General features: G+C 47.0%; 1 long non-coding RNA gene across 1 annotated transcript in view; it reads left to right on the top strand.

Moving 5' to 3' along the window:
• The window catches only part of LOC139912197 (uncharacterized), a 36,981-nt gene extending 26,122 nt beyond the window's left edge, over nt 1-10,859 (top strand). The window contains exon 3 of the long non-coding RNA XR_011784651.2: nt 10,712-10,859. This is a non-coding gene — a long non-coding RNA (uncharacterized LOC139912197). The remainder of the gene's footprint in view (nt 1-10,711) is intronic.
• The last annotated feature ends 2,269 nt before the right edge of the window (nt 10,860-13,128 follow it).

Here is a 13,128-nt window from a genome sequence, read left to right as displayed (position 1 = left end):
CTTCTTCTGCTGTTGAGTTTAGACTCTGGAGTTCAAGCTGCCCTCTAATGCGGTAACGGTTCATGCCCAAAAATTCCCCAAAATTTAGTTTAATTATTATAGAAGGCAAATATTGGCCTCATATTGTTCAAACCCTTGTTCACTCCAGTAATGTCTCCAATTTGAGGAGAAGTGGTGTTCAGGAAAACTCTTTAAAGCTAAAATATGAAACTTTTAAAATAACAAATAAATAGGATATAAATAGGATGCATTCTCAGTCAGTGAGTTCAGGCCTAAATCCCCCGTTTGCCTGAAATAGTTTTTTCAGTGATGATGGGACGTTTTGAGGTGTAAACCATTTCCTGTGGGCGTGTCTTGTGGGCGGGGCCAGAGGTGAGCCGGGTGTGTCTGTCGAGGTGAGGCGAGCGGCCGCAGAGCAGGAAGAGAAGAAAAAAGGAGCGAAGCTGAACGTTCAGAAACACATCAGGTGAACATCAGCGTCAGATCGGCTGTGGAGGCTTTACGCTGCCGGTGACCTGATGACATCATCAAGATGACTGACAGGTGGTGGGGAGGGGGAGGAGGGCGGGGCTAACCGTGCGCTTCCTGTCTTGAGGAGAAAAGTTGCATTTTGTAGCTTGAAATATTGTTTTTCCTCACAGACCGGCCACAGTGGCTCCGACAGGAGGCTGCTATCAGTGCTCTGATTTCCTGAGGAGGGGTGTGTGTGTGTGTGTGTGTGTGTTAGGGAGGGGAGGGGGGGGGGGAGTATTTTCCATTACCTGGCTCACACATTCCAGCAGCAGTTGGGGGAGGAAGGGGGAAGGGAATGAGCGAGGGGGAGGGCTGGAGGAGGAGAGGGGGAGGGCTGGAGGAGGAGAGGGGGAGGGAGGCTCAGTATTGATAAGAAACAGAAATCAGCAGCTCTGCTCAGACTGCTGCTGTGACTTCAGGACAGAGGACAGACAGCAAGACATCACAGACCAATGACTGCTGTTATGACACAGATGTATTTTTATTTTTAACTTTATTCCTCAGAGAGCTTCACTGCCCCCCCCGCTCTGCTCCTCCTGCCTGACGGTCATACCTGTCAGCTTCCAGTACAAACAGCCTCCTGCTGTCGGCCAATAAGCCGCTCCGGTTCAGCAGCTGGGCAGAGCGCCTGGCCCGGCGGCGCTGCAGCAGCATTTCATTTTATTTAGTAGATTATTTGATACGGACAGAGCGGTTAACAGAATTACACTTCACAATGAAATATAAAAGATGTTGCACATAGAGTTTGTAGCTGCTGCGTATTTCCAACCCGTGTCCCTAGTCGGGCTTTTAAATAGTAGTAGTTTGTTGTTGGCAGTCTTCTCTGTGTCTCAAAATGAATATGCAAATTATTTATTGATGTTAAAATGATACATGTAGCACCTTAAATCTGTGTGGCGGTTCTGGCTGCCAGGTAAACTGTGCTGTAACACGATGAAGAAGGGAAGCTGTTTGAGGTGAACTGGCTGTTACTCCTCCAGTTTGTAGCTGCAGCTGGTGAGCAGATCTGCTGTTAGCCCTCAAATTAAGTTAAGCTCTGCTTCTCCCTACACACACACACACACACACACACACACACACACACACACACACACACACACACACACAGCAATGACACTGCCAGGGTTTGGGGTTTCATTCCCACTCAGAATGAAAACGGCCCTCGTGGTTCTGTAAGGTGCTTTAAAACCATTCATCACAGATTTTATTTATCTCCAAATAACGTCAGAGAGAGAACATGAGAGGATAAAGTTTGCAAATGAAAACATGTCATGTAGAGATGACAGCAGCAGATAAACGCCATTAAGTGTAAATGAACTCAACCTGGAGGAAATACATTTCCAATATACAAATTTATTATCATGTTTTCAGTTCTGTGATTACAGACTTTTTTCTTGTGAAAAGAATAATTGAAATCTTCAGGTTTTTTGCAATAATGAATCATGTAAATAATAAAAATTAACATCAATAATAACCTTTATTTATATTATCTTAAGAATTACGAAGTGCTTTCCAAGATGAATAAGTCTCTGTGATAAAGGCCTGTATTTCTTGTGAAGAGAATATTTGAAGTCACCAGGTATCTGAAGCTCAACAGACGGAGAGCAAGGCACTAAGACCGCCAGGGTTAGAGGTTCAATTCCCTCTCGGGCCACCCAAACTACAAGTGTCTGCACTCCTGGTTCTTTAACATCATCCGCAGAACGTCAGATTTACTGTCAACAAACTCTGCCGGGGAGAAGAGGAGAGATACATTTTGAGTGATTAAATAAAGGAAGATAATGAAGAAGAGGAGGATTAGGAGGAGGAGAAACAAAGGCAGAAGATGCTGGGAGGAAGAGGCCGCAGCGCCGCGCCGCGCCGCGCCGCGCCGCACCGCTCAGCGTGGCTCTGGGTATTCTTATGCTAATCCACCGCCGGGGACGAGGCGCAAAGCAGCCAAGCAAACAATGGCAGTGGAGCCAGAAAGTCTGGGCTGCAGTCTCCCAGGCCCTGAAAGGCATGTTGGGATGTCGGGCAGGGCGCCGACACCGACGGGACGGGACGCTGCTGCAGCACCCAGAGGCCCGCCTGCAAGGAGGGGCCCCCGCAGGGGACAGGGAACACAGCCAAGATGGAGGAGAGGAGGGAGAGAGAGGGAGGAGGGAGAGAGAGAGAGAGGGAGGGAGAAGGGAAACACAAACCAGAGGTGGGAGAGGAAGAAGGGAAACACCAAGCAGAGGAGGGAGAGGGAGGAGGAGGGAGAGAGAGAGACGGAAGGGAATAAGAAGAGAAAGAGAGGGGGGAGGGAAAGAGGAAAGTAAGGAAGCAGAGAAAGAAGAGAGAGGAGAGAAGGAAGGGAAGAAGAATGTAAGGAAACAAAGAAAGAAAATAGGAAGGAGAGGGAGAAGGAAGGGAAGAAGAAAGTAAGGAGGCAGAGAAAGAAAAGAGGAGGGAGAGAGAAAGAAGGGACACGAAGCAGAGAAAGAAAAGAGGAGGGGGAGAAGAGGAAAGTAAGGAAGCAGAGAAAGAGAAATAGAGGAAATGTGAGTAGGGAGAGGTAGAGAGAGAAATGGGAGACAGCAACAAATGGAAATAAAGAATGGGGAGAGAGGAAAGAGAATGGAAACATGGAGCAGAGGAAGAAAGGAGGAGGAAGGGAAGCAGAAAGTAAGGAAGCAGAGAAAGAGAAATAGAGGAGGGGGAGGGAAAGAAAAGAAATGAGAAGCAGCAGGGAAAGAGGGAGAAATGGGGGAGGTAGAGGGGAAGATGGGGAAGGAAATTGGAGGAGGGAGAAAGAGAAAGCAACAAATGGAAATTGGAGAATGGGGGAGAGAAAGGAGGACAGAAGGGAAGACGAGGAGAGAGGAAGGGAAGAAGGGAAATAAGTAGAGAAGGAGGGGTAAAGAGAAACTGAAAAGCAAGAAATGGAAAGGTAGAGGGGTAAAGAGGCAGAAAAGAAAGCGAAGGGAAATGACAGAGAAAGAAAGAGGAGAGAGAAGGTTAGGGAAAGTAAAGAAAGGAAATAGAGAACTAAGAAACGGTGAAAGAAAGATGAAGGAAAGAACGAAGAGAAATGAGAGGCAGCAGAGAGAAATATGGAGGGAGGGAGGGAGGGAGAGGTAAACAAAAATCTGGAGAAGGCAGAAGGCAAGGTGAAATGGAAATGTAGAAATGGAAAAGCAGAGAGGCAAAGGAGGAATGGAAAGCAACAAATGGAAATGGAAGAGAGAGAGAGAGAAATGTAGGAAAGAGAGGGGGAGGGTGGAGAGAAACAGAGGAGAAAGAGAAGGAGGGAAGGAAGGAAGGAAGGCGAGACAAACGGCAAAACACATGTTGGTTTCCAGTCCAGACTGTTTGATTGACAGGTGATCTGTGGGAAGTGCAGTGCAGAAACACCACAGTGAGGCTGAGGGACAAAATGACAGCAAAGTAGTAGCCTATATAAAATAATTTAAATGTAGGAAATTAGTCTTAGTCACATGATTCTGTTAAATCCTGATGTATAAATAATAATCAGAAGTATATAGAGAGTCAGTCTATCCCTCCACTTCGCTCTGCTCCGTCCCAACCCGTCCCGTTACCCCCACCCACCCCTCTCTGATGCCAATCTCCCTCATTACTGCATTTATTTGCAGAGCTCAGGAGCTGCAGGTCTGCGCCTGTCGACCAATCAGGCCGCAGCGCCCGTTTATTTAGTCTGCAGCCGTTCTTCCAGAGCGGGAAGTGGAGATGCATTAAGGCTTGATTATTGATGTCTGGTCCCTCGCTGCAGTCCGTCCTGGGGGGGGAGGCATTAGGGATGGATTATTAATGCCTGGGACCGACGACCCCCCCCCTTCCCCCCAAACACACACACACACAGATCCAGTGTCGTTTTACAGCGTTTTGACAGCGTTTTCAGGCAGTGTAAGGCTTACTAAATCAGATCTGGACATAAGAGGCTGCAGCAGCTAAATATGAAGACTTTCATTCCCAAACAAGCTGTCTACTATTTCAACTGATTTCAATAAGTTCTTAGCTGTCTGAAGACCTTGTAAGAGGTTGTGATCATGTTTACTTTTGAAACATCAGGCCATGACTTTGGGCAACACTTTGTTCTGTAAATCACTTTTGAATCAACCGTATATAAACTGTAACCTCGTCCTGCTGTGAGGACAGAGGGACGGATGTAGGGATGAGTATCGTTTACATTTTGCTGATACCGGTGCTAAAACCATACTTTTAAAATGGAACCGGAGCCTGAACCGATAACTTGTTTAAATAAATGAAGCGTAAACGACGACAGTAAATAATGCCTTTGTAAAGGCAAAGAAATTGAACAATATATTAACTCTTAAACTGTTAAAATTATACTTATAAATTAATACAAAAACACTATTAACAGATTTACATAATAAATAAAACCAACTACAATAATTATTTTAATTGGCAGCTCAGGCATTGTATTTTAAAGTGGCGCCGAAATCTGCATTGCTGTTCGGTCCGGTAGGTTTTGGTGGCATGGGAACTGGAGTGGTACCAGGTTTCAGTACCCAGGTTATCATATCTTGTATTTCTCATCTAATGTCTTATATACCTTGTGTAAAGCACTTTGGATTGAAATGTGCTGTAGAAATAAATTTGCCTTGCCTTGCACCAGACGGATGTCATTTGGTGGCATGTTTTCTTCTTTTTTCTTTATCCTAAGCCCCTCCCAGAGTGTACACCGTTTCAGTCTGAGTTTCCCCCGTGGGAATCAAACCCCCGACCCGGGCAGCGCTGGTGCCTCCGTCCACCAGTTGAGAAACCCAAGACCACAAATCCAGAGATGGATGTCCATGGGTTCCAGTCAGAAAGGAGCGTAATCCTAGTAATAATAAAACCTAATCGCAGTATAATGCAGCATATTTCCTTTATTAAACCTCCCATACATTCTGCTGCAGCAGCCATTAGCCACGGCAGTATACAGCTGGTATAATATCATGCGACATAATTGTTTTTATAGCTAGGCCGCTTCTCAGGCCAAATGAAAGGTTATTTTACCCAGAAGCCAGCGCTCCCATAAAAGACTTGAAGCACTGTTTTTCTTCTAGAAGTCTTGCCCTCTGCTTGGGTTTCTATCCCACCAAATTTCCCAGCATCCTCGGAGCGGTGTGACCTCAAATTCCTTCCCCTGGGGGGGCCGGCCATGCCTCAGTGGTTCCCTATAAGGCCGGTTTATTCTATACAGGTGGGACCGCTAACAATAGCTCCTTTCAGCCCCGTCACGCTGCGTGTCCCTTCCTCAGGAGTCTGATGTAACGTCCAGCTCTCTGCAGCCAGACTCGTCTCCTCTGGTCCTGAAGGGACGGGACGGGACGGCCCACTGGCTGCAGGACTGTCTGGGAACTGAAAGGTCACAGGTTTGATCCCCACAGCAGCCGGTATGTGCCGGTCGACTGGCTCTGAATCCCTACCTGCTCTCTCATTGGAAATCTGTGGATGAGCGCAGCAGCTAAAGCCCAGGTTACACTACAGGACTGTTCAAGGGCGGTTCACACTAAACGACTGGTCTGATTTAAAAAAAAAAAAAAAAAAATTAGAGACCAAAGCGACTCCCCTTTAATGTTTCAAAAGGCTTTTTGACAAAAGGTTTTTTGCCCAGAGAGCAACGAGCAGCCTCTCATACTGCAGAACCCTCCAGTAGCCTCCTGTCTGCTTTTTACTCAAACGACTGGTGTGTTTGCCGTCCAGCAGGAAGCTGTTCACACTACAGGAGTCTGACCAGACTCGGCCCCGCACAGACAAACATGTTTGAAAAAATAGCAGCGGGCCAAATGGCCAGAGTCGGGGGTCTTGAGCCTGTTCACACTACAGGACAGTCGAGACATCTGATGAATCACTTTGGGCTCTGGTAACTTGTGATGGACATTTGTCATTATTTTTGACATTTTATAGACTAAATGATTAATCGAAAAAATAATCAGTAGATTAATCGATAATGAAAATAATTGTTGCAGCCCTAAACCCAGCAGAAGCAGCCAAATGACCCTGTTTTGGGTCTCAACCCACAGTTTTAAGCAACATTGCAAGTTAATTGCTCCAAATGGCAGTGTGGGATTCCATTTTTCCATTTCCATTTTTTTATTTTTTTATTTCTGCTTTTATTTACATGGTTGAGTTACTTGAGGTACTTGTTACAGGAGTTTTACTCTTGATATCATTTGATTATTTGAAGATAAGCTTAACATGTTTTGTACATGTGTTCATATTAAATTCACAATAATCTGTATCAGATGATGTAAGTGGGGAAATATCAGATATTGGTATCTGCCTCAAAAAAAAAAAAAAAGCTGCATCCCTATCTGTTACCTTCTGCTGGGGGAAGAAGGAGTTTGTTGTTTGACTGTAGAGCAGACTGGAGGATCCAGGACACGTCCCAACATGAATCTACTGAGGACAGACTGCTGGGCTGGAGGGGGAGGAGGAGGGAGGAAGAGGAGGAGGAGGAGGAGGAGGGGGTCTGTGGGACGCCAGGCTGGGAGTGAAAGTTACCCGACACCCAGAGTTTAGGTTTGGACAGGCCGGCTCTGAACAGCCTGTAAAAACTCTCCTTCGAGGAACTTTCTACCTGTTTTTCATGTCAGGTTCTTTTAGTTCCACAGTCCTTCATCACAAACTTGAAGTCTGTCTGAAGAGCTGTTCAGAGAGTCAGCGGCATCAGTTTAACTTCTTTGGACTCATCTCATACATGTATTTCACATATATGAACCCCCACACACACACACACACACACACACACACACACACACACTCTCCAGATGTAGGTTTTGTGTTTGTCCAGATTTTGTAATTTTATGTTTTTTGGTCATAAAGTGATAAATCCATCTGTCAGTCAGAGGAGATACATCACTCCTCTATACTCACTGACTGACTGACTGGTTCGCTGGCTGACTGGTTGACTGGCTGACTGGTTGTCTGGCTGGTTGACTGGTTCACTGACGAACTGACTGACTGGTTCACTGACTGACTGACTGGTTGACTGACTGGCTGGTTGACTGGTTCACTGACTGACTGACTGGTTGACTGACTGGTTGGTTGACTGGTTCACTGACGAACTGACTGACTGGTTCACTGACTGACTGACTGGTTGACTGACTGGCTGGTTGACTGGTTCACTGACTGACTTGTTCACTGACTGACTGACTGGTTTGCTGACTGGTTTCTGAGCCTCCAGTGTGAGTTTGTGTGTTTTTGTGAAGTTCAGGCTCCAGACATGAAAACACACAGTCTCCATGTCACTGTGTGTGTGTGTGTGTGCGCTCATCTCACCTGTTTTCAGAGGGAAGTGGATGTGTCGGGTGATTTCGGGAAGGATTGTGTGTGTGTGTGTGGGGGGTGGGGTGGGGTGGGGGGGGGGGGGTGCTTCCTGGCTTGGGGGCTGACAACAGACGGTCCGTCCTCAACCTGCCTCGTCTTGTTCTCTCTCTCTCTCTCTCTCTCTCTCTCTCTCTCTCTCTCTCTCTCTCTCTCTCTCTCTCTCTCTCTCTCTCTCTCTCTCTCTCTCTCTCTCTCTCTCTCTCTCTCTCTCTCTCTCTCTCTCTCTCTCTCTCTCTGTGTTATCTCATCTTGTTGTTGTCGGCGTCTAAATGAAGCGAACGACGACAAACAAGCGTTCAGGTTTTGTTGTGGCAGTGAGGTGCAGATTCTTCCACGTTCTGTCGACACCACGTCACCGACAGAGTGTGAGTGTGTGTGTGTGTGTGTGTGTGTTTGGTTTCTTTCTGTGCCTCTCCGTTCAGTTCAGTATGCTTTATTGGCATGAACGTTACACAAACAGTATTGCCAAAGCTTCTATTACAATAGTGAATAAGAGAATACACACATCTCTCACGCACATGTACAAATAGACACGCTTACTTACACACACTGTTTTTCAGACACACACTCATTCACTCATGCCCATACATATGCACACAGCACATACGCACACACACTTTCTCTCTCTCTCTCTCACACACACACACACACAGAGATACACACACACACTCCCAGACGCAACTCCATCCACTCAGATGCTCTCTCTCTCTCTCTCTCTCTCCCACACACACACACATGAACACACACTTGTTCACTAACTCACTCTCTTTCACATATACACACACGTACACCGTTTTCCTCGGTCACACAACCACGCACATGCTCACTTGCTCGCTCCACACACACGCTCTCACACACACACACACACACACACCAGCCCAGTCCTGTACAGTGCTGTGTGTGTGTGTGTGTGTCTTTGTTCTCTGAGATGTGTGAAAAGTGGGTCACAGGTCGGGCCTCTTTGTCCCCCCCGGGCAAATGAAAAGTGACAGACACCGGCCCGGCTTCGCCACTAATTCACCCCACACACACACACACACACTCGCTCCCCCCGCCTCCACCCCCCCGCCCCGCTCGGCGCCCGCTAATTGCGACATGCCGTTATTAACGCAGCGCAGGACCAGCGCCTGTAATTGCAGAACATCCCTGGACAAATAATTTGGTAGTTAGTTTGTCGGTCGGAGGCCAGCGCCGGGCCGGCAGGGGTCAGAGGTCACACCGCCCCGAAAGACCGAGAGAGAGGCCGGGGGAAGAGCCGGCACCAAATCTGTCCGTTACACCGGCCGCACTGATCCATCAGGAAACAGACAGAGTTACTGCTGATAGATGTGTGTGTGTGTGTTGGTTTGTTGTGAGCGTCAACATGGCGGCGAGGCAGAAGAACAGGAAGCTTTGCTCATAACGGAGAAACAGACTGTACAGGATAAATTCAATAAGAAGCTGAGCTGGAAAACCTCCAGTCATCCCAACGCTCCACCAGCTCTCTCTGCTTCATCTTTGTTTTGGTCAAGTTCAAGTCAAGTGTGTTTATTTGTCTCATACACACACACACACACACACACACACACACACACACAGGGTGAACAGTGCAGTGAAGTGCTGCTGTGCTGGCTCCTGCCACTATAAAGACAATAGTGACATATATTCACAAAAAAAAAAACATAAGAACAAAATGTGCAGAGTAACAATAGTGCCAATAATACACAAACGATACAGAAGACAGGAGGACCGGTACCTCGCCTCTGTGTCCGCTGCTGTTTTTCCAAAACAAACGTAGGAACGCCTCTGATTGGCTGAACGGACGGTGATGAATCCGTCCAACAGACAGACAGATCAGTGCAGCCGCCGCCTTGGGCTTTAAAATGAGAGCGAGAGAGTGTGTGTGTGTGTGTGTGTAACTATTCTCATTGGCTCTTTAGTCTTTCCCTAGCACTTACCTATTGTTGTGGAAATTTCTATAATAATAAAGAGACTTGGAGATCGTAGAGATGTCTTTCTGGCTCACTTCTCAGCAAAGTGTCTGTCTACCTATCTCATACCCCTGTAGTGGAAAACAGCTGAGTCATGAGAAGCCTGGCACATCCTGCACCGAGCACTGAAACATTTCTGCGATTAGAGTACATCTGTTCAAAACAAAGATAAACGGACAAAGAGCCGGTTATAACTGGAGAAAATCAGATCCGCTGACCCTGAGAGAAGTTGCTGGGTCATGCTGGTAAATTTCCACTGACATGAGTTCACACCATGAGACCAAAGAGAGTACATTACAGATATTAAAGACATAGAATAGTATAATTTCCACTATACTTATCATCCGTCCTTTCGTCTTCGTTTCTTCTTCTTCTTCTTATCATCATCATCCTGAGTTTCAGTGAGTTTTGGTGTCTGGAGAGCTTTAGTGTCCCGTGACGGTCTAGATGCTGTCTCGGAGGCTTTTCCAATCAAATCCTAGGATTTTGGAATTTGTTGGCATGAAAATGGTCAAATTTAAAGGAATATCAGCGCAAAATATTGGTTATCTGCAGCTTCACTCCAAAAATGCATATCAAGTTGAACCCTTGTGTGTGTTTTCTCCCCGTCTCTTATTTCTTTCCCTTCACTTCTCTTGTCTTCCGTGATCCTCCTGGGGTCACAGGTCACATTTGCTCCATCGATTGACCCTTGACCTCCGCACTGTCGGTCGCTTGTAATGTTGGTGATGTAGGAATTGAAGCTGATTGTACCGTTGGCATTTGAAGTCACTGGATAGGATCAACAGCTGAACGCTTAAACGTGTTCAGGATGTTTGTTTTTTACTGTGTTTCTATTCTGTCATGTAATGGCATTAGATTTGTTTCCAGCTGCCTCGTCTAACTCTTCTCCTCTTTTTCCTCCTCAGGGTTTTGGACCCAGGGAGCCAGTGACAAGGAGGAAGACCTGATATTGTGATTTCCACCCAGCGGCCATCATTCCCTCTTCACACCCATCCTGTCCGTCATCCCTCCTTCCTCCTCCTCCTCCTCCTCCTCCGACACTCGTTCACCCCGCCCCCCGCTCCTCTGCTGCTGCTGTGGAGTTTATTCAGGACTGGAGCGTCTGACAGCAGCTCCCTGAACACCACCGCACAGAGCCTGGTCCAGTCCAGGTCTATGTCCAAGTCCAGGTCCAGACCCGGTCTCTCCTGCTCCAGGATGGCAGGCTTACCGTTCTGCATGGCTGTGATGGCAGCTGGCCTCCTGCTGGTCCTCAGCGCTGACGGTAAGACAGTAAGACCGTTAACTGAGCTGCTCTGCTCATTCGGTCACACACACACACACACACACACACACACACACACACAGCTCAGTTCCTTTATCAGCATGGCAGTTCATCAGAAACAACATTGTCAAAGCAGTTCATATAATGTCACCAAATGTGTTTTTTTTGGTCTGGTGAACTAAAATAACCGTGGAAACTGATTATCACTCTTGAGGATTTATCTTATTACGTAGTTTTGATTCTCTTTACAAACCGTACCATGCAGCTCAGACCAGGTGTCTGAGCTGCTGAGTTACTCATTAACTCATTAGATTGGATTGAGTCAGATAAGCAACAGTTCCAGACTCACATTAGCATAGAAAGTCATTATTTTCCTCCTTTGTAATCAGCACCCCCCCCCACACACACACACACACACACACACACACACACACACATGCACTGATCTGTATCTGCAGCCATTGTAACAGCTGTGCTGGAGTGTGAGCTGGCTGAGCTTCTACCTGTGGAGAGGAAAGAAACGACTCTCCGTTTGGCCTTTAACAACTCAGCACTGAGTCCTGAGAGACGGGCTCTGCTTTGTTTCCCTGGGGTCTGGGACGGGGTGGGGGTGGGGGGGTGGGGGTGGGGTGGGGGGTGGAGGGGGGCAGTTGGAGATGGACGACCATGGATTTGAAGGCTTTGGCAGAAACTGTAGATTTCTATTGTCTTCCAAATGGTGTGGCTGTGGAGAAGCGGGCCGGTGAGGCAGAATGCTGAAGGCTGCTGGATGTTAGTCCGCTGCTCAGGTAGCCAATCAGCATGCAGCTCTGTAGCAACTGATGATGTCATAACCTGTGGAAGTGTAGTAAACTGGACCTGGACTCGGGGCGTCCTGGTGGCTCAGCAAATCAAATCTGGCCCAGGACCTTTGTCACATGTCATCCCCCTCTCTCTCTGTCCCCCACTCCCCCGCCTTTCTCTTTCTTTCTTTCTTTCTTTCTTTCTTTGCCTCTCCCTCTTACTTGTAACACACATACACACACTCTTCACACATACCTCAAACCCCACCCCCACCTTATATACACACACACACACACACACACACACACACACACAGATGTTTGTCCCCAGCAGAGTGAGTCATAAAGCCGAGGCTCTGAACATCAGAAAGGTCACCTTCTAACCAGCCAATCACTGGCCTGGACACACACACTCTCTCTCACACATACACACACACACACACACACACACACACACACACACACACACACACACACACAGCAGGCTGATAAGAGCAGGGCGGTGCTCAGCCAAGTGTTACCGACTGTGATTGATTCAGACTGGAGCTCTCTCATATTTATCTATCGGACACACTCCAACAATACACACACACACACACACACACACACACACACACACACACACACACACACGCACAGAGTAACACATACACACTTTGTCACAGGGAGAAAGGGAGAGAGGTTTGAAGTTCTGCCATTCTTTTATCTTTATCAGAGTGCACTCTCTTTCACAGTAACACTCACACACACACACTCTCTCTCACTCACACACACACACACTCTCACACATTCACACACACACACACACAGTAAGACGTGGAGGAAAGGGAGAGACGCTGTCTGTTGTCTTATCAGACTTTTTCCACTCGTTTGTTCACGTCTTTACACCAGTCTGTTGACTTTGGCCTCCCTCCTCTGTCTGCCTCTCCCAGCCTACTGTGTGTGTGTGTGTGTGTGTGTGTGTGTGTGTGTGTGTGTTTGTTTAATAAGGTTTTGTAAATCAATAACGTTGTTTGTAAATTAATTCTTCATTTAAAGGCAGCGATGTGTCCCTGAGTTTCCTCTACCATTGAATAGGTTGCTGCTGACACTAAAAGAAATCCACCAGTCTGGTTTCAGTGGAGAGTTTTAGTGTCCCCTGCTGAGAAGAGAGTCCAGGAGGAAACACTGAATTCTTGGATTTTTTTTTTTGACATGAAAATGTTCAAATTTAAAGATTATTGAATATTGGCACAAGATCAATTGAAACTTTAAAGGTTCTTGTGGGGAAGTTGGG

Source organism: Centroberyx gerrardi, chromosome 15 (assembly GCF_048128805.1).
Source record: "Centroberyx gerrardi isolate f3 chromosome 15, fCenGer3.hap1.cur.20231027, whole genome shotgun sequence".
NCBI classification, from domain to species: domain Eukaryota; kingdom Metazoa; phylum Chordata; class Actinopteri; order Beryciformes; family Berycidae; genus Centroberyx; species Centroberyx gerrardi.
Note: the sequence above shows the minus strand (reverse complement) of the source record. Positions and strands in the feature narration are given on the sequence as shown.